Source organism: Petaurus breviceps, unplaced genomic scaffold (assembly GCF_028583685.1).
Source record: "Petaurus breviceps papuanus isolate PSGF00001 unplaced genomic scaffold, PetGlider_PUasm1.0 189, whole genome shotgun sequence".
In the NCBI taxonomy this organism is placed as follows: domain Eukaryota; kingdom Metazoa; phylum Chordata; class Mammalia; order Diprotodontia; family Petauridae; genus Petaurus; species Petaurus breviceps.
In genome coordinates this window covers 22,633,909-22,661,185 of record NW_027185809.1, presented here as the reverse complement: position 1 = coordinate 22,661,185, position 27,277 = coordinate 22,633,909, and the positions used below count along the sequence as shown (strand labels likewise).

The following is a 27,277-nucleotide window of genomic DNA, read 5'->3' as shown; positions in this document are numbered from 1 at the left end:
CATTGGGTAGGAGCAAATATGAACTGGCTATTCTGTTCATATTTACATTCTTGCATTACAGCTTGACTCTAAAACTAAACTATGAAATCAGGTGAGTGCCCATTTCAGTATTAAAGGCTACAGTAGTTATAAAATTGTGAGGTTAATGCCAGTTGGAAATTAAGTAAAGGTACTGTGCATCTAAATACAAAATATGGGATTCTTGTATAGAGTTTAACATTTTCCACAAGTGATAGACAACTTATTTATTTTGTTTTACCATTTTCCAGACCACTAAATAAATGTTAACTATACAAAAAGTTATATGGGGAAGATCTTGTACGTAATAATTCATAGCCTTTTATTATGTTAGTTTTAATAAAATTCAGTTCTGAAACTTGAAGCCCTGGGCAGTTGTACACTACAACCCTCTCCTTCACCTTCTGGCAATCAAAAATTGTGCTTGGAAGTTCTGAACCTCACAAGATTTAATTAATATTTTGGGTCTTTGAATTCCCATGGGAAAAAAATGTTGTTTTTGTTTAGGAAGAATTATTTTCCCCTCAACAGCTCCTATTGTAATCAAGAAAACCAACCTCTCACTTTTTCAGTCAGTATATATGCCTATACCAATTTGAAAGTCTATTCTGAATGATGTTGCATTTTGTAATATGAACCTAGAATTTGATGTGTTCAGTCTCTCACTATGACATTGGGGTGTGGAGGGTGAGGGAGGTTTTACTCCCAAACCTGCATGTTATCAATATACCAAGTTTGGCCAGGTCTACTTAAAATGGCTTACCATTTTTGGAATTTACAGTGTAATTTTTAAGAGTGGCATTTAAATTTGATCTCTTCACCTAGCATTTCTTCCAGAAAAAGTGACAGACTGTTGGGGGGAAATTACAGTGATGTCAAGTTTGGCTGAGTATAATTCACTTAAACTTTTAAAGCTTCTATTCTATATCAGTATCAGTACAAAGATTAAAAGTGAAAATGGAGCTTATAATCTAAAGAGGGATTAAAGTATAAGTAAATAAGTATAATATAAGGGAGAATGTAGTAACAACAAAGTGCTATGAGGAGAGAGAGCTGGAAGGAATGAGCTGGGGAGACCTTCATGGAGCAGCTAGGTGGAGAGAGTACTGGGCCTGGAGTCAGGAAAACCTGAGTTCAAATCTGGCCTCAGACACCAGCTGTGACCCTGGGCAATTCATTTAACTTCTATTTGTGTCAGTTTCCTCATCTGTAAAATGGAGATAATAATAGTACCTTCCTCCCAGGATTAATGAGGTAATAATTATAAAACACTAGTATGGTGCCTGGCAGTTAGCACTGTATGTTAGCTGTTATTACTATTATTACTTGCCCTGGATCTTAAATGAAGAAGACTTCAATAGGGACAGGTGTGGAGAGAGTAGTTACTAGGCATGGGGGATGTACTGACCAGAAAGACCATTTCCCAGAAATGGGAGAGGTCAGAGCAAGGATCAAGTCCATAGTCCTTACCTATTCAAAAAGTGTGTGAAGGGAAGTAATGTGAAATAAGATTGAAAAAGTAGATGAGAGCTAAACTATGGGAGGGCTTTTAAATGCCAGGCCAATGGGGATGGAGAGGGGTGGTGGTGGGGAGGGAGGCTTAATTGACTGAGTTCAGTATGAGACATCAGTGTGATATGGAAGCCAAAAATAAAACAAACAACAAAAACCTATGGCAATGAATGGTAGGTTTTGTTAGAAAAATTTTTTGATAGAAAATATCCTCTACTTGGAAAGTAGTATTCCTGCTGTCCTCTGCCTTGTTCACGTCAAATCGGAAGCATTATGTTCAGTTCTGAGTGCCATATTTTAAAGACTTTAGAAGATACAAAGGCAAACAGCCGGAGTGTAAAGGCTTATAAAAGGCTTTGTAAAGATTGTCCATCAATCAGCAAACATCTATTAAATACCTGCTTTGTCAGGCTCTTCATTAGGTACAAGGGAAAGAAAGATAAAGCAAAATAGCCTCTCCTCAAGGACCTTACATTATACTTAAAAAGTGTTTTATATAAATAGATATAAGACACATTTTGAGGTGGAATGCACTAGCATCTAGGGAGATCAAGAAAGGTCTTATGTAGAAGGTGGTGCATGATCTGAGTCTTAAAGGAAATTTGATATTCTAAGAGGCAGAGGTGAGGAGGCCATACATTTTAGGCATGGAGAACTTATAGTGCAAAGGCTTGGAGATGGGAAATGGAGTATCCCATATGAGGAAGATTAAGAAGGCCAGCATGAAAGTAGTAATGTGTGATAAAACTGGAAAGGTAAGTGGGGGCCAGGTGATGAAGGACTTTGAATGCCAAACTGTACTTCAGGAAAAATCACTTTTGCAGCTGTATGGATTATGGACTGAAGTGGGGAGAGATTTATCATATAATATAAGGATCAGTTGAAGGAATTGAAGATGATTAAAAGAGAAAACATATGGGCAGAGGGGATATAATAGCTATTTTCCAATATTTAATGGTCTGGTTTGTGGAAGAGGAATTAAATTTGTTCTGCTTAACCCTAGAATTCTTGTTCACTTCCATAATACACCTTGCATATGTCATTCTCTCTCTGCTCATAGCCACTACCCTAGTTCAGACACCTTTTATTTGCACTATTGCAGTAGTTTCATAATTGATCTCCCTGCCTCGGATCTTTTCCCCCTCTAATCCATTTTCCACATAGCTAGTTGCCAGAGGACCTAAAAGCAGAGGTCTAAAACTATAGGAGCTCTCTTTTGCCACTAGGAAAAAAAACACAAACTCTTTTCTTTGGCTTTTAAAATCCTTCATAATAAAATATTGGCAAAAATGCTAGTTTTTCCTCAAATGGCACTTTTTCCTCTCCTTTAAAAAAAAGGGGCCAGTTAGATGATAAATCTTTTTTTATGTAGTTCATGTTAATAGTAGTGACACAATAAGCAAAATACTTGTTTAATGCTTAGTATGTTCCAATTTAGAGAGGTGCCTTTGAGCAAAATATCCCAGTCTTTTGCATTCCTTATGTTTCTGAACTTATCATGCCCACTAACAGAAATATGTGAAAATGGTGAGAAGATAGACACTTAAGATAATATTCTAGAATGATGGGAGGAAAGGTCCTATGCTAACCCAGCAACATTGGTGGCCCATCTTGGTTGCGATTCATGAGGGAGAAGGAAAGCTATTAATTGATCTGAGGATAAGACCACAGGATATTTGGACATTATTGATAGCAATTTTCTTTGGTGAGAATGTGGTACCAAAACTTTATGGAAAATCTACTGTGCTGGCTGTGATGTCAACAATTGTCTGTTTACAATATGAGTATCACGTACTATTTGGGAGACATCTGTTATTTTAGAATATCTCTAAATAACTAATTTTAAAAAAATTTGGACTAAATTAGGAGATCTTGTTTCAAGGACTAGTTAGAATAAATTACATTCCATAGCAAGACTATTATTGCACATGCTGGATGAAATTGGAGAGCAAGTTATTTTAGTAAGAACTGTGGAAAATGGAGATCTGTGTGATAAAATAATAAATGTTAAACTGAATTGAATTCAGAGCAGTTAGTGATCTACAGCCAACACTAACAATTTTGTAGCATTAGGAATCTGAAAGTATAGAAATGGGAAGGGAGGGCTGAAGAACCACATGATTCCTCTGGATGAAGCATTTGTTGAGGGACGGGAGGTCATTGTTGCTGAGAGATATATTCAAATATACAAGCTTCTTAAAAGTTTTAATATGTACAAAGATAATTTGAAGGCAGAAAGCATGGGCTTAGAGAGTTTGGATTTAGTAGATTAATAGCAGAAGTAGTCCCCCTCAGGGAGTTCATTTAGCCAAATTTGAAGAATTATGTAATTCTTCCTCCTCCTCCCCCCCCCCCCCCCCAGGAAAAAACAAAAACAAAAACAAAACCTAGATTCCAATTAGGACAGACTTAGTTTTGCATTTAGCTGATTGCTACAGACAGCATAATAGTGAAATTCTCCAACTTGGGCATGTATGTAAACTCCCAAATCTCTAGCTTACTTAGACCAAAGAAAATCATCTTGCCAGGATGTAGTGATATCAATATATTTGTAACTTCATTTTGTATTCCATCTGAAAATATATTTATGTTCACATAATATAACCTGAGGTAAGTGGAACAAAATAATAGGCAATTATTTCCTACCATTATTAACGTGAAGTATAGCTGAAGGAATTATAATCTTTGTACGTATTTAGTCATAGCCATAGGTTAAAAGAAAAGAATCTTGAACATTAGTAGTATTGTTGCCCCTTCAAAAATTGTTTTAAATGACCCAGATTTCCATAGAACCAGGCTCTGTTCTATAAGCTTAGGTTGGGTACAGTTTAGAATGAGTTCATTTGTAATCTAAGCCTTGGAAACAAATAGAGCAAAGGATTGGCATCTTTGAGCTTCCACTTTCTAATCAGAAAGATACTAGCAAGATCAGTTGCAATCAAGCCTAGAAACTTTAGCCTCCTAATTAGACTTCCTGATTTTGTGTTTTGGGGGAGCCTATAGTTCTAGGTAGAAAATCTTTGATTTAATGTGCAATCATTTACAAACATTTCCTTCATATAGAAAACTGAAATCTCTGTTTTAAGATGTCAGATACTAGATTGCTATAGGTTTTCTTTCCAGTTAAACTCTACCACAGGAAAGAATGTGAACTACCTAGATGGAAGGAAACCGGAATTTGGGCAGTACTGTACTGTCATGACTCCCTCTGCTGGCCAGTTTAACCTATGGCGGCAGCATACTTTTGTCATTTAATCAGTTCCCTTTTTAATAGTCTAGTCTAAAAGATCTACATAGGCCTTGTGCTCTTTCCCTATTTTCCCTATACCTTTTTTTGTTGAAACAGTAAAAAAAAATGTAATAGTTTTAAAAGACATATACAAAGTGTTTATGAGTAAGAATTATTTTTGTATCTAGGACAGTGCTTTGCACATGATAGGAACTTAATGTACATAATAGGAACTAAACTTCAATTGAATTAATGAATTCTATAAAGTTACTATATGCATTGTAAAATAGTGTATCTGCCTATATTATTCCTTTCTGCTCTGCCATAAGCTTTGGTCCTCCATGGTGCTTATCAAGATTTGCTAGTTACAGAGTTTGTATTCTGTTGAGAGGGAGAAGACTTAAGTTTGTGATCATCTATTTACTTCCCTTAACATCTATGAGCCTTAATTTCCTTGTCTGTAAAAGGAGGGGTTTGTCATTTCTAAGGTCTCTTCTAGCTCTAACATTTTATGATTCTATAATAGATAGGTGAATGAATTAAAATTTAACTGAAGTAAATGCTATTATGGTGATGCATAATTTTTTAAATGGTAAAAATCTTTGGATTTTTACTGATTTAGGCTCCATCCTGACTCCTTATACACATTTTTTTTTTTAGGTTTTTGGGTAGTGGCAGTGAGGGGAAATATTTTTAAACTCAGGGTTGAGATCTTTTAAAATATCAAGATTTTTTTTTTAAAACACTTGGAGAGAGGGGATTACATAGAGAAAGAAAACTCAGAATCTAGAATTTTAGTGAAAAAAAAATCAAGACATTAAGAATCAGAGTAGATTAGTTTTTCATGAATACCTGGAAAACATTTAGAAGTAAAATGAAAACCCCCACAGACTGAAAAGCAAACATAGTATTTCTGCCCTTAGTGCATCTCTTTGTTTTGGGTTGACTGACTAATGCTTTAAGAAGTTGCTAAACTTCCCCAAGTGCTGAAAACCTAAATCTCTTTTTAAAATAGCTGTAAGTAATCCTTTCTTCATACTTTTATTTGAGCTGTTTAGTCAAAAAGTTAATTATCTTTGTTTAAACTATTACTTTCTAATACTGGGTTCCTCCAATTAGAGATGTTTAAAGAAGCTCTTATTCCAGTTTAATGATGGCAATTAAAACAAATTGGCAAGCATTTTTACAGTGCTGAAAAGGAAGTTTCTAGTAATTAGTTTGGTGTTTTTAGTGATTTTTTTTTCAGTTTAATTTTTCAGTGCAATAAGAACATAGTTCACTTGGGTAGAGGAGATTCAGCCTTGGAGTCAGAACAATCTGTGTTGCGTCTTTTCTCTGCTTCATACTGACTGTGTGACCTAGGAAGCCTGACCTTTTTGCCTCCAGGCAACTGTTCAAGCCTGAGTTGTGAAACTCTTGTTGATCTGCTTTGGTACTGAAGTTTCCTCACCACTCAACTCCCTAAACCAATGAAACCATGAAATCTCAAGTCTGAATTTTTAAAGTTAGCTTCTGAGAGACTAAAAAAAGAGGAGGGATTTTAGTTAGAGAAATGAATTAAGATATAGAAATATTCAGCTCTGTTGGGCAATTTTGTTTTAGAGATTTAACTGTGTGATAGTTTCTGTGTCTATAAATGATTCAGTATCTATAAAATTAGGTCCATCATCTATCTCACAAGGAAATAAGCATTGGACTAAGACTACTATGCCATGTGTTCAAATGTTATCAAATTGAAAGGTAATTCTGAGTAATCTTTTTTTTTTTAATTTGGCCTTCATTTTTTCTTTTTTTGTATGCTTGCTATCTTACAATCTGTTCATGTTCTAACTTCTGTTACCATACAAAACCTTTACCCCCTTCTCCTCTCCCCCCCCCTTTTTTTTGTTCAGACCTTTAGTAGTTTCATACTCCCAACATGTCAGCAACTTAAAGTCTTAGAGAGTTACCTGGTCAAGAAGAGGTTAAATGACTTACATATAGGCAGAGTAGGCAGAGAATGCTGTACTTAGAATTTGGAAGAGGGTGAGGTTCAAATCTTGCTTCTCACATTTGCTACATTCTTGAACAAGTCTCTTAAACTCTTTTGACCTCAGCTCCTCATCTGTAAAATGGGACTAATAATACCTATAATATATACCTTTATACCTACTTCACAGGATTGTTGTGAGGGTCAAACAATAACCTATGAGTATTTTGCTCATAAAGCACTTTGCAACCTTTAAAACACTATATAAATGTTATGATTATAATTTGTTAGTATTATGCTCACATAGCTAATATGTCAGTCAGTACTTGAACAAAAAGGTCTGCTCACTCTAAGCCCCGTCCTCTATCTGCTAGGTTGTTGTACCCCCCATATAGATGTTATACCTAACATATAAATGTTATTTGCTATTCATTTTATTGTTTCTTTTTCATTTTATGTGCACTTTAATATGAAGGATTTTATTCTATATATTCTATAGTTCTTGGAACTATATAGTCAATTAGGTAGAAATATATACTTTTTTTATACTTTTCATACTTTTTTTCCTTTTAGTGGTTTTCTGTTAAATCATTTCCACCCTTCATTTAAAAGGCAAAAGAGAATTTCTGTTTAGTAAATGTGGTGAAACTGAGTGATTTGTAATAGCTGAATACCTGTCATCAAGGTATGTCTTATAGCACTGATATTGGCCTTAGTGTGGATGCCAGAGCCTCTTAACTATATGGTTTTCATAACCATACCTCTTACATATGACCCTGTTATGGATATTAATTTAGAGTACAACATGGTATGTCTTATATTAGGGTACTGCTTATGTATCTGTGTCAGTGAAAATCACTTACAAATCCTTACTTGGGACCTCTGCATAAGATACATTTTAAACACTTCCTTATGCTATTAATGGAAAACATGAAACGAAAGGTGTGGCAGCTATTTGGTCTGGTAAGCCTCTTAAGTGAAAATAATGGAGATTTGAATCTTCTCCATTCATATGTCTTCAAAACATTTTCCATTTATTTTTATGAAGTTGATTCTCGTGTGTAAATGCAGCTAAGATTTTTTTATCCTAGTTTAATGACCAGGATAGGTGCTTGTCTGTACATGAAAATGTGCTTGTAGGTAATAGATATACATATACAGATATACTTGTGTGTGTATGTGTGTTTTGCCGTTAACCTTTTTGATAGTAAATACAACAGAATACCTAGTACAGCATCACTTGTTTTATTAGTGATTTGTTTTTCCTATAGAGAGCTACATGCTTTTCATAAGCCTTAAGACATATGCTAACATAGCCTAAAAAGGAAAAATTAATTTGTTTTGTTGTATGTTTCATATCTATAGAGATTGTTTGGGAAAGAATACAAATACTTGATGTGTGCAGGTTTCTTAAGGCAAAGATGATTCACTTCTTCAGATTAAAATTCAGTGAAATTGGACTCCCATTTGAAAACAAAAGAGTAAGCTACAACAAAGGATACATGTGATCAAATGATTAGCCAGAGGGTAGTAGGAATTCATAGGAAGAATGACAGATTGTATATTATGAGGAAACCTGATCTTTAAATTAATTGAAGCCTTCTATGTCTCAAGAGCCAAAAGAAATAATAGAAATTTTCTGAAGGAGATAAATGTCTGAAACTTTAGAAATGTGTGTATGTATTGGATTAATCCAAGCAAGAGAGATTGATGGAGAGATAATAAATTACATTGTATAGAAAGTCTGCATTCCTAGTTTTCAGGAATACTCTTGTCTTTCATTCCTTACAAGATGTATTTAAGTAGCCTTAGGCCAGTTTTAGAAACTTCACTTCATGATTCTCATTATCACACCATATGTGCATAGTTCTTTGGAACAAATAAAGTATTATAAACAAAGACTCCATATTTTTAAAGCTAAAACTCTAATCTAAATCTTCCTAAAGAAAACTGATATTTTCTTTCTTATGTGGGCATGAACAATTTAAAACATCTTTCATACAATATACCAGAATGACAAAACAGGAACATAACTATAACAGAAAGATAGATTTTTCTGAGTTATGGTTTTGTCAGTAGTTGTGCTTGTATTGGGAAGAAAAGAGATGAGCAGTCACAGAATGAACAAAATGATCCTTCCATTACCGAAAGATGATTACTTCCTTATTTAGTGGTCTGTTTTTAATAATAATAACTGTTTTAAATTTAACATTGCTATAAATATATGTCATTTGTATCAGAGATTATATGAATCTGCAAATTAAAAAATATATGTGGCTTTATATAGAATTGCCATACTCTTCATGATTTTTTATAGTTTCAGTATCAAAATATTGAATATTTATTTACATAATATTAAAGCTGTTAAAATAGTTTTAATATTATGTGAGACCATCTTTGCATGTTGCTCTTTTTAGAAGAAAACTAGAAAATATAATGCTGAGGTTTACTATATTAAGGTGAAATTTTATTTTATTTTAAAAAGAAAACATTTAAAAGCTTTGTTTTTTCTCTTTAAAAAGGGGGGAGAGGAAAATAACCAAGCTGCACTTAAATTCAATGACCCCTTTTCACTTTATTTAGTTTTAACTTATTTAAGGAGGGAGCTGATTGCTGAAGTAAAAATAACGAGAACCTGGGGAGGAAGCAGCCATTCCATCTTTGAGTTTTTGGTAGAGGAGAAGAAAGCTGGGAATAATTTAACATGCACCCTAAATTTCGATAGAACAGATTTCTGTAGTTTCAGAGAAAAAAATAAGATCTCAAGGACTGAAATGCCACAGGAGGGATAGGAAGACCTTACATATGAATATTGGAAGGTACATAAAGAACTCTGAGAGAAGAAAAAAGGACCTATAGAAACCAATGTGGATACACTAGAAACTGCCAACATAAAGTTTTAAGAGCTTTGTAAGCAAACAAAGGCAAGTCACAGAGGATGAATATAAGTGGGACACTGTCCTGGGGAGTGCTAAAGATTAGAATTAGCTGAGGTTGGTATGGAAAGTGAAGGTTAAAAAAAGGCGTTGTCATTGTCATCATCATCTTCTTTAAGGGGATGGGAAGGACCAAAGAAAAAAGATGGAACCAAGATAATTAATGAAAAAGAAAAAGGCATAGCTGCTCAACTTTTCCTTAGCTTCTGTTTTCTCTACTGAAGAGAATGATTTTCGGACCAGAAAGGAAAAAACAAAAATGGCTAATAGGGAGTTCACAACATATGAAGGTAAGTTAGGAGATAGTGAAAGAACACCTGTGTGCCCTTAATGAGTTCGGATTACTTGACCAAGGTGAATTATACTCTTGGGTACTAAATGAAAGGGTGGAGCCTACAATCAAAAAAGTTGGAAGCCCTAGAGAATGAGAGGATAGGTCTTGTTTTGTTTGGTTGTTGTTTTTAAGTTTTATTGTTGCCTTTTGGGGTTTTTTTTAGCCCAGTTGTTTCCCCTTTATTAATCAACCAAACTTCCCCTACCTCAGTACATCTTATTTTATAAAGAAAAACATTTAAAGTAAAACCAAATGATACAATTACTCTTTCTGAGAGCATAGACCTTATTTCACATCTGTGGTCCACTTTCCTACTAAGAGGAGAGGTGCAATGATCATGATTGGTCATTATAGTAAATCAGTGTTCAACTTTTTTATTTTAAATTTTTAAATTTTATTGATATCACTATCATTATTGTAGTTATTGTATATTCTACTGGTTCTGGTTACTTTACTCTTTCAATCCATACTTGTCTTCCCTTGTTTCTCTGAATTTCTCTACATTTTTTTTATCCCTAGTTGTGATTTCATTGGTATATGGAAATCCCAGTGTAGAAACTCTCTCCACTGAGTGAGATATAGATATAGATATATTGATATTGATATTTCTTCTATAATTTAAAGTCTTGGAGAGTTGCCTAAACTCTGTGATATGAAGTGACTTATTTGTGGTCACATAGTCAATATATGTCACAGATAGAACTCAAACCCAGACATTCTTGATTCCAAATCCATTACTTTATCTACTACATCAGATTACCACTCCATTTCCATCATGTTTATATACCACAAGGCAAATTCTTGATTTCCCCTTACTTCTTTCTTCCCCCTTTCCAAACAAAGACGGGGGTGTGGGAAAGTGGGGAGAAGGAGCTTGCAAACTATAAGGCAGTGAGCTTGAATTTAATTCCTAGAAAATTAAAGAACTGTATTAAGTACACTGTATGATGATGAAAATTTTAAAAGATTCTGATAGGCAGAAGAACCAAGTTCAAATCCTATCTAATGCTTATTACCTCTGTGTTGTTGTTCAGTCATATTCTATTTTAATGACCCCATTTGGTGTTTTCTTGGTAAAGATACTAGAGTGGTTTGCCATTTCTTTCTCATTTTACAGATGAGGAAACTTAGACAAACAGGGTTAAATTACTTGCCCAGAGCCACACAGCTACCATGTTTCCCCGATAATAAGACACTGTCTTATTAAATTTTTTGGACAGAAAAACACCAGAGGGCTTATTTTCAGGGGAGGGCTTATTTTAATGAACATTGACAGCAATTTTAATAAACAGGTAAATGTGAACAAAAAATGTACCTTTATTCAATAAACAAATCACTGGGGAAGAACAGGATGACGCGCTCACTGCTGCAGCTCTGATTGGATGCAGCTCGGAGCGCGGCGTGTGTTTCCGGGGGGGGGGGAAGGGACCGGTGCATACAGAGGGTACCATAATGTAGCGTGTAGCGCAGGAGATCGCCTTCACTACAGTAGCAATCTCAATAGGGCTTATTTTCGGGGGAGGGCTTATTTTAGAGGAATCTTACACAGTAAGGGGAGGGCTTATTTTTGGGATAGGTCTTATTATCGGGGAAACATGGTAGTAAACATCTAGGGTCAGATTTAAACTCATGAAAATGAGTCTTCTTGATTCTAAGCTCAGTCCTGTATCCACTGTGCCATCTAGCTGCCTACTACCTATATAACCTTGGACAAGACATTTAACCTCCCCATGCCTCAGTTTCCTCATCTTTTAAATGAAGGAGTTGGATTATGTAGGCGCTGAGGTTCCTTATGGCTGCTTATGCTCACAGATTTCATAGAATCTGTGATTCTGTGAAAATTCGGTCAAATTTTGATAAGATGAAACAACTTTCAAGCTTAATTTCTTTTTTTATTTTGCTTTTTTTGGGAGGGCAATTGGGGTTAAGTGACTTGTCCAAAGTCACATGGCTAGTAAGTGTGTGTCTGAGGCCGGATTTGTATTCAGGTCCTCCTGACTTCAGGGTGGGTGCTCTGTTCACTGTGCCACCTAGCTGCTCCTTCAAGCCTAATTTCAATCAAAATATCAGCAAAGATATATCACATTTGGAGAACTGAATTAAATCCATTTATCATTTGTTAAGCACCTATCATGTGAGGCACTGGGGAGACAACAAAAACAAAATCCCTAATTTTAAGGAATTTGTGTTCCATGTTATAAGTGCAAGCAAGGTGGGATTTTTGTTGTTTTCTTTTTGGAGTTCAGTTCAGTCCCAGGCTCAGGATAAATTGTAAACATCTGAAGGATTAATCTCCTTGAAACACTCATAATTCACAACTGTGCTAGGTCAAGTAGATTTTGTGCTTTCTGACTCTGAGACAATCAGGGGCAGAGTCTTTGTTTTATATTCTGGGAGGCTAGCATTTTGCTTTGGGGCTTCAGTCATGAGAATGACCTTTTGATTTGTTGGTCAAGACTCAGAGCCCCCCCCAACTACTCAGATATTGTCTGTGCTCCCTCAATCCAGTGATATTTGTAATGTTGCTATATTCAGATAGTTGGAGCCCTGTCTGTTGGTCTTTGTGCTAATTTCTCTGCTTGTATTTTCTGTTTGTATTTTCTTGTCGTTCAGGATGCCAGCCTTTCCCCTGAACTAGTAAATGTCATTAAAAGTAGGATTTTTACCCCCTTTTTGAGCAGTCTTTCCTTTAAAAGCAGACCATCCTGGGTGTGCTAGGGTGCTTGCTGCTACACATGGTGGGTAATTTCTCAGGAGAAGGCATTGGCAAGTGGGGGATCAGGCTAGCCTCCCCATAGAAGGTGGTACTTGAGCTGAGTTTTACAAGGATTCTGTGAGGTGAGGGTGAGAAGGGGTTGCATTCCAAACATATATTTGTATGAAGTAACAGACACAGGAGGTACAGTTTTATGTATGAGGGATAGCAAATAGGCTAATTTGACTATAGGGTACATGAGGGAGGGTAATATGCACTAAGTCTGGAAAGGTAGTCTAAAACCAAATTACAAAGAGCTTTAACAGCTAAAGGAATTAATACTGTGTCCTAACGGCAAGAAGGAGCTACTGCAGTTTCTTGAGCAGGGTGTAGACTATAGACTATAGGGAGAGACTAGAGGCAAGGAGACCAATTATGAGGCTATTGCAATAGTCCAAAGGCAAGGGGATGGGGGCCTGGACTAGGTGTTGGATTGGGAGAGTGGAGAGAAGGGCATGTATGTAATGATACATATTATAATTGGCAAGACTTTACAGCTGATTGATGAGGGACAACGAAAGGTTAGAGGACTACAAGCTTGGAAACTTGAGTGACTAGAGGGATGGTTAACCCATCCCCTCAACAGAAGTTAGGGGAAAAGATAAGTAGTAATGATTTAAAGATGACTGGGCGGTTAGGTGGCACAGTGAGTAAGTGGCGGCCCCAGAGTCAGGAGAACCTGAGTTTGGTTTCAGCCTCAGACACTTAACACAAAAATACTAGCTGTGTAACCTTGGGCAAGTTACTTAACCCCAATTGCCCTCCAAAAGGCAAAAAATAAAAAATAAAAGTTGTTGTTTTAGGGGCAGCCAGGTGGCTCAGCAAGAGCACTGACCCCAGTGTCGGGATGACCTGGGGATCGAATCCAGGCTCAGATACTTAGCACCACACCCAGAAATAACTGGCCATGTAACCTTGAGGAAGTTACTTAACCCCAATTGCTTAAAAAAAAAAAGATGACTATGAGACATTTAATTTGTGACAAGGGCCTGAGGCCGTTGATATAAATATGGGAGCTCTCTACATAAAGGTGACAGTTGAATTCTTGGGACCTTAAGAGATCACCAAGAGAGCATGTACAGGGTGACAAGAAGGGAGGTCATAGGACAAGAATGAGACAGAAACGACTAAGGAGTGGACACACAGGCAAGAGAACAGAATCAACCCAAGGAAGAAAGGATGGTCAACAGCATCCAAAAACAGAGGGTCAATAGGATAAAGATTGGAAAAAGGCAAATTGGATTTAGCAATTAAGAGATTGTGCTTAACCTTGGAAAGAGCAATTTCAGTTGAATATCTAGGTCCTAAGCCAAACTGCAAGACAGGGAGAAGTGAGTGTGAGGTGGGAAATGCAGGCAATTATTATAATCAGCTTTATCAAGGAATTTGATTGTGAAAGGGGAGAGGGATGTAGGATGGTAAATTGAGAGGATAATAAACTTTTCTGAGTGAATTTTTTTTAAGGATGAGATGTGGGCATGTTTGTAAGCAGCAGGAAGGGTGCCAGTGAATAAGAAGAGATTTATCCTCCCTGGGCATTTGTGATTATTTTTTCTGCTTCAATTTCTCGGGAAAGAGAGGTGGACTTCTGATTCTAGCCCCAATGCACCTGTGTTTCCACATATTTCCACATCTAAATATAAGTGTTTTAACACAAATAGGTAGTGTGTATCTAACCAGTATATAATGAAGAGTTTATTTAATTTGTTTTTTATAAAGCTACATAAAAACGTTAGCTCTGAAAACTTTTTCTTTCTTTTATTGCATGACATAAACGATAGCACTATTCCCAGAACAGATTTTTTCCCCCTTAGATATATTTATTTCCAGTATACAACATTCCATCTTCCATATCCATTTGTGCCCCAAGCCTGGAACACTTTCCCTCCTCACCTCTGCTCTTTTGGAATCCTTAGCTCCCATTAGAGCTCAGCTCAAGTGCTATCTTTTATGTGATACCTTTCTTGTTTCCTTCATCCTCACCCTATCCCCAAACCTTTGTATTTACTTATTTGTATACATATTATTCCTGTCCATAGATTGTACACTTCTTGAGGGCATGGAATGTTTTCTTTCTGTCTTGGTATATCATTAATGCCTCACACAATACCTGGCATTTTGCAAATGCTTAGTAAAATACTTGTTGAATTGTTGGAGAACCATTTCGAAATAGTTCATTATGCATGGTAGTTCTGTCCTGCTAGTTTTCATATATTTGTCCATATAGTGTTTTAGTATGTCTGGATCAGTTCCCAGTAGTGAAGAGCAATTAGAAAATTTGTTAATTATCCTCGCTCCCAAGCTAATTGTTGTGAAGTAGTAATTTTTGTTAAAGCCTTATGCTTTGAACAGAAGTGCATGTGACAGTTTTGGTGCTTGGCTTCCTGGTATGAAATTTTAATAAGAGGAATCTAAACATAATTTCATTTATTAATGGCATGGAATTAAGGGATACTTTCTTACCTTAACAGTTAACTTTTCAAAATAGAGTTGTCAACAGAAGAGATGGCACTGGTTTTATTGTTGAAGGATCCAGGTTCTAATCCTACCTCTAATACTACATGCATGAACTTGGGCAAGTCAGCCTCCCTGGGTCTCAGTTTCCGCATGTGTGAAATGAGATTGTTGGACTGGATAGCCTCTGAGGTCCCTTCCATCTCTAGCTATGACTTTAAGAACTTGCCCTCTTTTTTTTTTTTATCTCTAGAGCTATTACATATACACATGCATGCTAATATGGATGGTGAGGATAGGTATCCATTTCAGATGCAAACCTTTATTCTATATGTGTTGCTATAAGGGCTCAACTACTTATCATTCCTGTAATACCTTAGTTAAATTGTTCGATGATTTCCTAGAGATTGCATACTTCTAATATTGTCTTTTAATCTTCTTTGAAGCTATGTCAACTTATCTTTTAGTTATTAAAACTGAACTTCCTGGTGCAATTTCACAATTTCTAACTGGCAATAATAGTGGGTAAGGAAAAATATTTCATTTCCACGTGTACTTTTTTTTTGATGTTTCTAATGAAGTCATAATTTCATTGGTATGGATACTTCTTCTGCTAATGCACAACTTCTGCATTCGTTCACATTCTATGCTAATCTTATCTATATTTTTCCATAAATACTCCAGTGCATTGTATCCTGTGAGCTTCAGGTCTTGTGTAAAATGTTTAATTTTTGCTATATAAATATAAATTATGCATTAATGAAACTTCAATTCCTAATTAAGAATGTTGAATACTTGGTAAACAGTCAACTCATAAGAACCCCAAAATATCATTTATATGAAATCTTTGCATTGTAGAACAAAAACTTTGAGAAAGAATAGGCCTTGAAGAGAAAGCATATATTTTCTAATTGTTGTCAAATTGTTACTTCAAAAAATTATAATACAAAGCCTAATAGGCCTTCAAATTTACATATTTGGTGACTCTTTTCAGTATGTGAACTGTCATTAGAATGTAGTCCAACTTTTTCAAATTTGGTTTACAATTTATACTTTTTTCTTTATAAAGTTATTCTTAGGCATCTTTAGATAAGTAGCCATGTATAACACTGTGTACACTTAAAATCAGAATCAAAACCATTCCAAGAAAATGTCCTTGACATAACTAAACTAAAACATCCCAACTTGAGTATTACAGTAACCAGTTTTCATTATTACATGTTACCAACATTGACATTTTAGTATTATGGCTATCATTTTAAGCTGTTTTCAAAAGTTTTAAATTTACTTCAAAATCTTTCTTTAGACTAAAGTTTATATCTTAGTATTTTGGCTTGTGTGTCTTGCTTTCAAAAAACCCCTCTTTAATGTGATATTCATCGCATTATGGAAAATAAAGATAGTTCCTTTGAAATCTGGTACTATTTATGTCATTTATTGCTTCCTTACAATTTCAAGTGTCAGAAATAAACCAGACAAACTTTATAAAATAATGTACTTAGATTTTTACTTATACATTTTGAAGTTCTATAGGCAAATTGAATTTGTAATGTTATTTTAAAGTATGCATGTTTTTAAAATAGTTTCAACTTGGGCCTCTTTAATGTAAAGTACATTATTTTATATTTAAAAGTTTTAAAACCTATTAATTTAATAAATGTTCAGTTGCAAGGATTCTTTAAAATATAAAAATAAATCACTCAAACTTCGAAATACAAGAAGCAAAACAGTCAAGAAACAAATTTAGTTGAATGAATTTAACTATACATCTTTAACATTTTTTTTCCTTGATAAAGTTATATGGCAACATTTTTCTCCTAGGTCATTATAATGTCTATTTGCTTTCTTTTACAAGTTTAGTTTACCTTAAATTACAACTAGTAGTATTTCATATTGTTCTATTTGTGGAAATTAATGTACTTGTGTTTTCACAAGGTATTTTGGTTTTAATATTTTACCTAATCCTAACAAAGGCAGTGGAAATAAACTATATACATCTAAAATAATCAAATTTGAAAATTAATCTTCAACAGTCAAATGCCATGTCAGCATGCCATTTGAGCGTAACTTCTGTTATCTGCATTTTTAATGGAATGATTTCAATGTTTTTAAAAGCATACTGTTAAAATATTGTAACTTGGGAGCTCTCTGTTAACATTTAATGATCTTGTCAGGAGGATATGATTGACACAATTAAGTTGTCTTGCATTTGAGTTACATAATTGATATGGGATGCAAGTAAGATGCTAATTTAGAACATATGATACTCTTGTCCCCTTCCATTTGGGAATGATATTAAAGCAACTCATAAATAAATCTGGTTTTCATTTAAAAGAAAAAAGAACATCTGTATGGCAAAGTATTTGCAAAGAATTTATTCTCTGTATTTCATACTTAGAACATTTTTATCATATAGGATTAAACCCACAGATCAAACAAGTTTTCTAGGAAGTATACAACTTTTACCTAATGCTTTTGCCCCAAAACATTCAAATCACAGTATATTTGGGAAACAACAGCTTTGTTTAACAACTCCTTTATAGTTAGAAAAAATAATTTTAAGTGAATGTATTCTTCTAAAAAATCATTTTATGGGGGGTGGAGCCAAGATGGCAGAGTAGAAGCAGGACTTCCCCACTGCTCCGTCTTCTACCTTCCCCAATACATGTAAAAAGGGTACTCTAAACAAACTTTGGAGCTTCAGAACCCACAAAATGACACAGAGAAGCTAACCTCCTGCTGAGGACAGCCCAGGAATCAGCCAGCCAGGAGCCGAGCCCAGCCCCACAACAAGGCTTTAGCCCCAGGGTGGGCCTGACCAGTCCCCGGCTGGAGGAACCCCAGATCAGCAGCAGCTGTGGCCATTTCCAGAATTATCAACACATAGACGTGAAGGACAAAGTGACAGGTCAGTGCAGTCTGGACTTTGGGATCAGTAAGTGGGAGTGCGTGGCTTTTGCACCCAGGGGCTGAGACACCGACACAGCCAGCTAGCGACAAATGGCTGCTTCAGCTCCTGGCCTGCAGAGTGTAGGGGGACCAAGCACCAGTCTGAGGGGTAATCGCTCTTGCTTTAACCTGCTTGGATCTGGATTGCAGTCTAGGGTGGAGGTTCTGGGGTGTATGTCCAGCTTGCCAGAGCGTTTGGAGGCTTCAGGGAGGGCACCCATCTAATACCTCCGGCAACTGAGAAAAAGCCCATCATTTAGGACGAAAGCTCCCCTGTCTAGTAGCAGAGTCCTACAGTGGCAAAAAGCCCAGGGGTCAAGTGACTGAGGGGCAACATGACCAGGCAAAGGAAACAAAGCAGACAGAAGATTCCAACATTACACTCCTATTTTGGGGACAAAAAGGAGCAAAGCATGGAAGAGGAGGAAGACAGTGAAGTCAGAACTCCTGCACCAAAAGTTTCAAAGGAAAATACGAGCTGGTTACAGGCCATAGAGGACCTTAAGAAGCAGATAAGAGAAGTGGAGGAAAAATTGGGAAGAGAAATGAGAACAATGCAAGAAAATTATGAAATGAGAGTCAACAGCCGGACTGAGGAAAATAACACTTTAAAAAACAGACTGACTCAAATGGCAAAAGAGGCTCAAAATGAGAAGAATGACTTAAAAAGCCAAATTTGCCAAATGGAAAAAGAATCTCAAAAGCTCAATGAGGAGAGTCATTGCTTCAGAATTAGATTGGAGCAAATGGAAGCTAATGACTTTATGACAAATCAAGATGCTGTTAAGCAGATCCAAACAAATGAAAGAATAGGAGGCAATGTGAAATATCTCATGGGAAAAACCACTGACCTGGGAAATAGATCCAGGAGAGATAATTTTAAAATTATTGGACTACCTGAAAGCCATGATCAAAGTAAGAACCTAGAAATAGTCCTCCAAGAAGTTCTCAAAGAAAATTGCCCTGATGTTTTAGAATCAGAGGGCAAAATAGAGGTTGAAAGAATCCACTAATCACCTCCTGAAAAAGATTCCAAAAAGAAAACTCCTAGGAATATTATAGCCAGGTTCCGGAATTCCCAGATTAAGGAGAGAATATTACAAGCAGCCAGGAAGAAACAATTTGAATATTGTGGAAACACAATCAGGATAACACAACATCTGGCAGCTTCTACACTGAGGGATCAAAGGGCTTGGAATATGATATTCCAGAGGTCAAAGGAGCTGGGATTAAAACCAGGAGTCACCTATCCAGCAAAACTGAGTATCACGTTTCAGGGGAAAATATGGTCATTCAGTGGAATAGAGGACTTTCAAGCATTCTTGCTGAAAAAACCAGAGTTGAACAAAAAATTTGACATTCAGATACAAGAAGCAAGAGAATCATGAGAAGGTAAACAGGGAAAAGAAGTCATAAGGAACTTATCAAAGTTGAACTATTAACATTCCTACATGGAAAAACAATAACTGTAACTTATGAAACTTTTCTCAGTAGTTGAAGGGAATAGAAATATACATACATATATATATATATATGCGTGTGTGTCTATATATGAGGGTATATGGGCATATGAATACATATGTGAATGTGTGTATATATACTTACAGGTATACATAGATAGAGGGCACAGGACCAATTTAAGAAGAAGGTGAAAATAAGAGGTGAGAGAGGAATATAATGAGAGGAGATGGGGAGAGACAGAATGGGGTAAACTATCTCATACAGAAGAGGCAAGGGAAAATGGTTACAATAGAGGGGAAGAATAGGAAGGCAAAAGAGAATGGGTCAACATTATTCCCATTGAATTTGGCTTGGGGAGGGAATGAAATACACACAAAAAAGGTATCTCACCCTCCAGGAGAGTAGGGGGGGAAGGGGATGAAAGGGGGGATGATGGAAGGGAGGGCAGGCTGTGGGGGAGGGAAGTTGAAAACACCCACTTTTGAAAAGGGACAGGATCAAAGTAGAGAATTGAACAAGTGGGAGGTGGGATAGGAGGGAGGGAAATATTAGTCAGTCTTTTACAATATATCTACTACGTTATTGTTTTGCATTAGCCACACATGTACATCCTATCCTGAACTGCTTATCTTCCCAGAAAGGGTGGGTGACAAGGGAGGAAGGGAATGAATCTGGATTTCAAAGTTTTAAAATCAAATAATCAAATAAATATATATATACATATATATATATATACTATTATTAATACTATTTTACATATAATTGGGTAATAAGATATACAGTCACTGGGGCATAGAGATCCACTGGAAAAGTCGAAAGGGGTATGGGAGAAAATATGGGAGAGAGCAGATTGGAGGAGGGGATATCCTGTGGGACTGCTATTTTGGGGCAGTGGGTAGGGGAAAAACGGGGAGCAAATTTGTAACTCAAAATCTGGCGGAAATGAATGATGTAAATCAGAAGTTAAAGCATTTGGGAAAAAATAAAAATTCATTTTATTTTGGAAATCTTTTTGGTACAATAGAAAGAGTACTGTCTCTAGGTTCAGAGCCCCTGGTTCAAATCTCATCCTGATGGTTGCTTAGCTTCTGTGACCTAGAACCAGTCACCAGGTCACACAAGTTTAGACCCAGGATTTGGACCTCAGTTTCTTCATCTGTAAAATGAGTAGGCCAGATTAGATGACATCTAAGTCCCTTTTTAGTTCTAGAGCTTTAATAACAATATGCACTGTGACAAAGTGAAAATAAAACCAACCTGAGTTAGAAGGACATGGGTGCAAACCTCATTTCTTGCAGAAGTCATTTAAACACTCAGGTCCCCCATCAACTCTCTACAACCATAAAAGGCAGCACAATGGTCAGGCTGCTTTGTTAGAAGGAACTTTCTTACTGGGATCTCCCTAATGCCAATGAAATCTTAAATACAAAACAAATTCTGTATAAATCTTTTTTTAATGGTAAGCTGATAAGACATTTTGGGGGCTGCAGTTATATTCTCTATATTTTCCCTTTTCTGTTTCTTTGAAAATAACCATTGCCTAACACAATTTACCTGACTGTGACATGGGCATAAACCTAAACTGACTAATATCACTGGGCAATGTATTATTGCATCTCTTCCTGGAATAAGAAACATTCATAATATTTATGAACTTCTTGATAATGATTTCTTCATAAGGATAATAAATGATTGATAAACAGAGATGGGGTATAGAATTAATATCTGAGTTCATTTTTTCTCAAAGAGTCATGGTATGTTCTATGAATCAATTCTCATAACACCCAGGCCCCTTTGAATTTTGACACACTGAATCAAAACCAAATAAAACAGTGAATTAGAAGAGCATGAAGTCTTTTTTTTTTTAAAGCCATTGGGGTTAAGTAACTTGCTCAAGGTTACACGGCCAGTTATTTCTGGGTGAGTGCTAAGTATCTGAGCCTGGATTCGATCCCCAGGTCATCCCGACACTGGAGCCGGTGCTCTTACTCGCTGCGCTACCTGGCTGCCACTGAGCATGAAGTCTTAAATGAATGGTTTTAGAAAAGTTATCTATATCATTATTTGCTAAACTGAGGTTAAGTAGTAGGTTCATGTTAAAAGTGAAAAGTGTAGGCTTTCTCTTAATCCATGGTTTAGACTTTAGACTTTGTGACCTTATATGGGCATAAAAGAAAGGGGGAAGGGAACAGGCATTTATTAAGTGACTAATAGGTGCCAGGCACTGTGCTAAGTGCTTTACAAATATCTCATTTGAGAAGAAAAGTAGCTCTTGTTAAAGATTTCAGAAATGACTACTTAGTATTTTAAAAGAAAAAACTCTTCTAACCTGGACTCATTTAGCCTCTTTTCACCCTATACCTTTCTGACAAGGAGGACATGGAAATTGTTTTGTGCTCCTTTGGGTCTTTTTCTCTTACTACTGTGGCCTGTATTGGTTACCAGATCTTTTATCAAGTCCCAGAAGGAGGTAGATATTTTGCTACCCTAGTTGGGCCTTTATTATACAAGAATGACCGAAAGATTATTATGTAAGAAAGATAGAAAATTATTATTGTCACCTTTTGTGTTAAAATGTTTCACTTTTTAAAGATGTGTCACTATGTGCATTCTTTCTCACAAGAATGTTACATCTAAGTTTAGGTTTTCTCTTTAACCAAAAGCTGAGCTTTATGCAAATGCAAAGAAGTATACAATTTGAGTTCCACTAGAACTAAAAATATTTGGACTTCCAATAATTCAGACATTTAACAGGTGCTTAATAAATATCTCTTGATTGATGGCTTTTTTAGAGTTATAAATCTAGGTATAGAGGAGAGCAAGTGAGACAACTGCAGCTATTATTCCTTTTCTGATACTCTTATTAAAAGAAGGACATCTTTGTTAACATTCAGATTTAATCATCAAATAGCATATTGATAAAGAATGTTTGTGGCCATGTACCATTCCCAATCATAGACACACTGCTGTATGAAGTTTGTGCAGTTTGATTCTCCAGGCTGCTAGAGGCATAGTGATTTAAGGAAAAGCCAAATATGACTTAAAAAATATTAGTAGCTGAATTTGACTAAGGAATGGTTTCTCTAAGAATTTCTTAGAAATTCTAAAGAGTGGTAGTTTTTCTTGATCCTGGTTTAAAAAATATTTTGCATTCTAAGATGACTACAAATTTTAAAGACAGGGACCATATGTTATTCTTTTCTTTTTGCATACCTAAGAGAGTCTACTCTAGCAGATAATATGTGTGCAGATTGAAGTGAATAATATTTGAAAGTATAATCTCTTTTGGGGATGGCTAATGCTTTAATTTTGTTTTGTTACTAATGCTTAAATGGATCTGTGATAACCCTGATTTGGAAATTCTTTCCAGTGATTCAGATTGAAACTCATCCATGCTTATTCATCCTGTGCAAATCTTGTCAGTATCTTCAAATATCATGCAATCTGTTGGAAGCCTTCCTTCTTTCTCTTAACTTTGTCGGGGACCAGGTACACTCTGGCTGTTCATCTGAGTCATCCTTCATTCTCACCAATATAACCAGCCCTTCTCATATATCATACAATTCCTTCATGGCATCTTTTATTCTTGTTTTTCTCTGAAATTTCCTCATTAGTTATATATTGTAACCTACTTGTATCTATCACACAACTTTTCAATTTCCTTCTGTGACATACTAAATTTTAATTCTTCAGAAACTGTTGTATTCCAAATTCTACTTCCATAAAGCAAAACTAGTTGAGTATTAGTATCAAAAAGATAGACTTCTGGGGCAGCCAGGTAGCACAGCAAGTAAGAGCACCGGCCCCAGTGTTGGGATGACCTGGGGATCGAATCTGGGCTCAGACACTTAGCACCCACCCAGAAACACCTGGCCGTGTAACCTTGAGCAAGTTACTTAACCCCAATTGCTTAGGGGTGGCCAGGTGGCTCAGCGAGTAAGAGTGCTGGCTCCAGTGTCAGGATGACCTGGGGATCAAATCTGGGCTCAGATACTTAGCACCACACCCAGAAATAACTGGCCGTGTAACCTTGAGCAAGTTACTTAACTCTGATTGCTTAAAAAAAAAAAGATAGACTTTTCATGGAAGGCTTGGGGATCATTAAAGGAGTTTTGCAATTTGCCAAAGACAACGTAGGCCATTCTTTATCTCTTGTTTAATTTTGGGCCCAACTCATTATTATCCATCTGTACTGTCTACCTCATATAACTTGTGACGATTAAGCTCTATCGGTTGTAGTCTAGGCAATAGATCTACTTGATCTTTCTTGTGTGGGTGTTAGAGCCAAACTCTGTTGAATGATCACAGAAGTCTTTGATATAACCAACAAAATATCTTGTGCAAAGAGGAGTATCTGAAAGACCTCACCATCCATAGGAATCTCTCTTTAATTTAAACTCTGCTGGATCTTATTCATTACAGTGATGGATACCTTTGGCAAACATATATCTTTGTTTTATGCCTCACCTGATATTTATGATCAGAATAACTGAACTCCATTATTTCTTTTTTTACTATCTTTCAAGGTATTTTAGTGATATTGATGAATGAATGGGAGGCACCTTGTTAAGGTAGCTTTTTCCTGAGAATTTTAAAAAAATAATCAAATAATAAATACTATCAGATCTTATAATCTATATCTTTAAGTCAGTTGTGAAATAGTAGAGATATAATCCATTGCAGAATATTATTTGCAAAAGCCTGGTTATTCCTTGCTAATATCCTCATCAAAGATTCCTATATTTCTATGTAGATGACTCTTATAAAGATATTGTATTGGGACAGTAGGCATATAGGTTGGTATTATAGTTGTTCTCTCAATCACCTTTTTTCCCTGTGTTAATAAAGTGAGATTTTTTCCCCCCACACTTTTGCTGTCTTCCTCTCCTTCACATATCTTTTATAATGATGCCTCAACACCTCAGAATTGTGTTGCCTTCAGCACAAATTGCTTCTATAATAATATTGGTCTAATCTGCTATTTTCCCCTGCTTTGTTCTCTTTAGTGACATTTCTGTCTCCCCTATGTTCTCATCTTATGATTGCAATGTTAAGGCTAAAGCATGTTTGTTGTGAGTCTAAAATGAAATAATAGATGTAAAGCACTTTACAATCCTTAAAACTTTATATAAATGCCAGTTATTATTTTCTTCCTACAGTCAACAGGTCTCCATTCTAATGATAAATTCATCCCCTAACCTTTTTACTGTACTCCGGAAGAACTCAGGCAGTGTTGATAGAGCAATACAGAGGTGTACTGGTAAATGTTTAACAACCAGGGATGTCTGAAAAAAAGAAAAATGTATATGTACTTATACTTTTAAGTTTAAAATTCATTGTTAATGCATTTTTAAGTCTAGACCATCAACAGAATAGTAAAGCAAGCCCTGATTTGTAGCAGTTACTGATTTCTGAGGAACAAATGCCCACATTGACCTTTTAGCAATTGGTTCTTGAAACTGACGCCAGCATACCCTAGGGTCCAGGTATAGTCGTTCCACTGACCTTGTTGGAGAAAAGACATTGTTAAAAATATTTTTAAATTTTCTGTATTTCTCATCCTTCTATTTTCATTCTTAAATGCTCTTGTGATGACTTTGCTTAGTTGGATATCTTGCTAAGCTTTTATCATCCAAATTCATAATTTTACATCATTCTTTTTCCAAAGATTTTTAAAATTAGTATATATTAAAACCGGGGATTGCCTTTGACAGTTCTTTCTGTGTGTTTGTCAAGTAAGTAATATGTCAACTGACAAAAAATACTTTCTGGGCTTTTTAAATCTGTTGTAATAATTGATTTATATTGGTTACACATCTGCATAAAATTGTTATATTATCATGGATGTAATCATTTCTATTATTAGCTTCTCATTTTTATTGTAAATTGCTTAAATAGATCAGAGTTTATTTTTTCATTTAACATATTTTTTCAGTATCCTAATTTGTTTTGAAGAGGAAAGCAAGGCAATTGGGGTTAAGTGACTTACTCAAGGTCACACAGCTAGTTAAGTGTCAAGTGTCTGAGGCTGGATTTTAACTCAGTTCCTCCTTACTTTAGGGCTGGTGCTCTATTAACAGTGCCACCTAGTTGCCCCCATAATTTATTTATTTTTTACTAATTATGATTTTAGCACTATCAAGCTGATGGCCTGAATGTATCTGAACAGCCTATTCAGGGATGATTCTCACATCAATAACAAGTCTGTTCCTGTCAATCCATTTTGATCCATTTTGACTTTTGCAGTGCTATTTGATGCTTTCCATGTCCAGTGCTTATCAATTCTTTTTTGAAAAAAGTTTTTGTGATATTTAAGTATGAGGCTTCAGTGTAATTTACAACTTTTGGGGGGATTGTTTTCATGAACCTGAATCATATTTTCTTATATATTTCTCTTCATCCCTACCTTTTCTCACCTTTGCATGAAATCAACAAGTACTAGAGTGAATGTTGATTTAATTTGGAAGGTAAGCACTTTCTTCATAGAATTTATCTCTTCATAAGCAACTGATTATGGTACATAGACTGCAGATTATTTTCAGGGTGGTCTTTTTGAAAATATCATTAAATTAAATACCTCATGACCTGCTATTCCATGAAATAATTTCTTGTTGCCTCTGGATTATGATAAATCCTGTTCATCCAACTCCTTTCTTTGCATTTCCAAAGAATACTTGTGACCCATCCATTAAGCTGCAACTTGCATCTAGCTTTGTTTATAGCAAGAATGTCAAGAGTATGGGGCAGCCTGGTAGCACAGCGAGTAAGAGCACCGACCCCAGTGTCGGGATGACCTGGGGATCAAATCCGGGCTCAGATACTTAGCACCACACCCAGAAATAACTAGCCGTGTAACCTTGAGCAAGTTACTTAACTCTGATTGCTTTAAAAAAAAAAGAGTGTCAAGAGTGATACAATTGAGATCCCTTAGCAGTATATCCATTCATTGGTCACTGTATCCAGGATCTTGCATTTAGAGTATCAACAGTCAAATTAAAGTTTATAAATAGTCTAAAAACTGATTCTTAGCAACTTTGGCCTCTTTTCTCAGCATTCTATCACCATCGTTGCAGAAACATATGGGGGTTAGACAAGACTGTGAGCCATTTTGTAATTTTCTTGGTTTTATGGATTGCCATAGCCAAAAAAAAGTCATTACCAAATAGCAGTAAGCCTTTCTGAACTTCTCTGTTGGTCCTTAGAAAATAGACTCATTGTGTTGCTAGAACCACATTCTATATCTTTCCAGCAAGACAGAATCTGCTGGACCTCTTGAGAAACCATAATCACATTCTAATGCTTTTCTAAAATATAGATCATGAATAAGAAAGTAGGGTCATTTTTTTAAAGTGTGTTTTTTCCATTGGCTGATTATATCAGAATAACATTTTTTTTTCTTTTCTGGACCCTTGACTAAAATTAAAGATACATTTTTTTCCAATAGGTCTTGGTATCTTGATAGAAGAATACTGTTGCTAATTTTATGTGTCTGTGTTTTCCCCCTTGCACTTCTTTCTAAGTTAGATAAGTCATTTTAGAATGGGAGATGATATTATTTGACAAGTTTGACAATGAATTATCAGTGGGCTTAATTTTCACTGGACTAGATATTTTAGCAGGAGGGGGAAAGGAGACTTTTTAACTTGAATTTATTGTAAAT

General features: G+C 35.8%; 1 protein-coding gene across 8 annotated transcripts in view; it reads left to right on the top strand.

Moving 5' to 3' along the window:
* The window catches only part of SLC38A6 (solute carrier family 38 member 6), a 103,218-nt gene that overhangs the window by 32,508 nt on the left and 43,433 nt on the right, over nucleotides 1-27,277 (top strand). The window lies entirely within an intron of this gene.